The sequence below is a fragment of the Jaculus jaculus genome (genome assembly GCF_020740685.1).
Source record: "Jaculus jaculus isolate mJacJac1 chromosome Y unlocalized genomic scaffold, mJacJac1.mat.Y.cur SUPER_Y_unloc_1, whole genome shotgun sequence".
NCBI classification, from domain to species: Eukaryota; Metazoa; Chordata; class Mammalia; order Rodentia; family Dipodidae; genus Jaculus; species Jaculus jaculus.
This window is the reverse complement of record NW_025423386.1, coordinates 2827352-2828549: the sequence shown is the minus strand read 5'-3', so window position 1 is coordinate 2828549 and position 1198 is coordinate 2827352. Positions and strand designations below refer to the sequence as shown.

The 1198-nt window shown below is 35.5% G+C and overlaps 1 pseudogene; it reads right to left on the bottom strand.

Moving 5' to 3' along the window:
• Positions 1-886: 886 nt before the first annotated feature.
• On the bottom strand, positions 887-986 carry LOC123457158 (annotated as a pseudogene).
• Between the last annotated feature and the right edge of the window lie 212 nt (positions 987-1198).

Below are 1198 nucleotides of genomic sequence, written 5' to 3'. Positions count from 1 at the left end.
GGGGGTGAGATCCTTCAATCTTTATGTGGATGTCTGTACAAGAAGAGTGGCTATAATTTTGTTTCAAAAGTGGAGTATACAGCATGATTCACATAATTATGAGTTACAGAGAGGCACTGATGCAAAAATACACAGAAAGTAACCAATGAAACAGAGAATTACCTATGCTTTATAAAGTTGTGGTAAGGTTTTCTCTTCTTTTTGTTTTGTTTGTTTTTGAACTTAAGAACCCTTTCTAATCCAGGCACACCTGAAATTCAATATGTAGTCTCAGGGTGCCTAGAACTCAGTACCTCTGCCTCCAGAGTGCTGGGATTAAAGGTGTGTGCCACAATGCCCACCTCAAGTTATGGTAAGGTTTTAAGACACATGTGAACACATTCCTATACCAGGTTAGATCATGAAAAAATGCATACACATCTCATAACTCATCTCCAAAGTACCAAAACATCCCCAAAACATAATCAAACTGAATACTTACACAAAACTACAAACACATCTTGATGGTTATATTGATCATAAAAATAGTGAAAATGTAATATCATTGAATTGGTTGAGACAAAATCCACTGAGAAGTAATTCACCTTTGGGACTGAGAAGAAATATGTTTTCAAGATTAGACAACAGTACCATATCTTCTACTAATTTGATATGTCTATTTTTTTTATTTAAAATGTGAAACACATGAGTAGAAAAGATGGCTTAGTGGTAAAGACATTCATCTGCAAAGCCAAAGAACCATGGTTTGATTTCCTAGGATACACTTAGGCCAAATGAACGAGCTGGCACATGTATTTGGACTTTGCAGTAGTTGGAGTCCCTGGGATGCTAATTCTCTCTCTCTCTCTTTCTCCTCTTTCTCTTTCAAATGAATAAAAAAAATAAGTAAAATATGGACCGCTTCAAGAGTTTGTTTGCCACTCTTAAACAGGGGCCATGGTGATCTAATCTGTATCATTCCAATTTTAGTAAATTTACCACTTCAACCACCTCATCGTAAATAAAAACTGTCTCTAATTCAACATACGCCAAATATCCTACTTACAAAAGTTATGAAGATTAATAATTGTAGGATGTATTGAGGTAATTTTAAGTCCAGGTGGTTAATTCCAGGCACATGAGCAATTATTTGGTTGCATCACATTCAAATTAGGGTCATTTAAAATCTAACTAATGGGCAGAAGAGATGGCTTAGTGG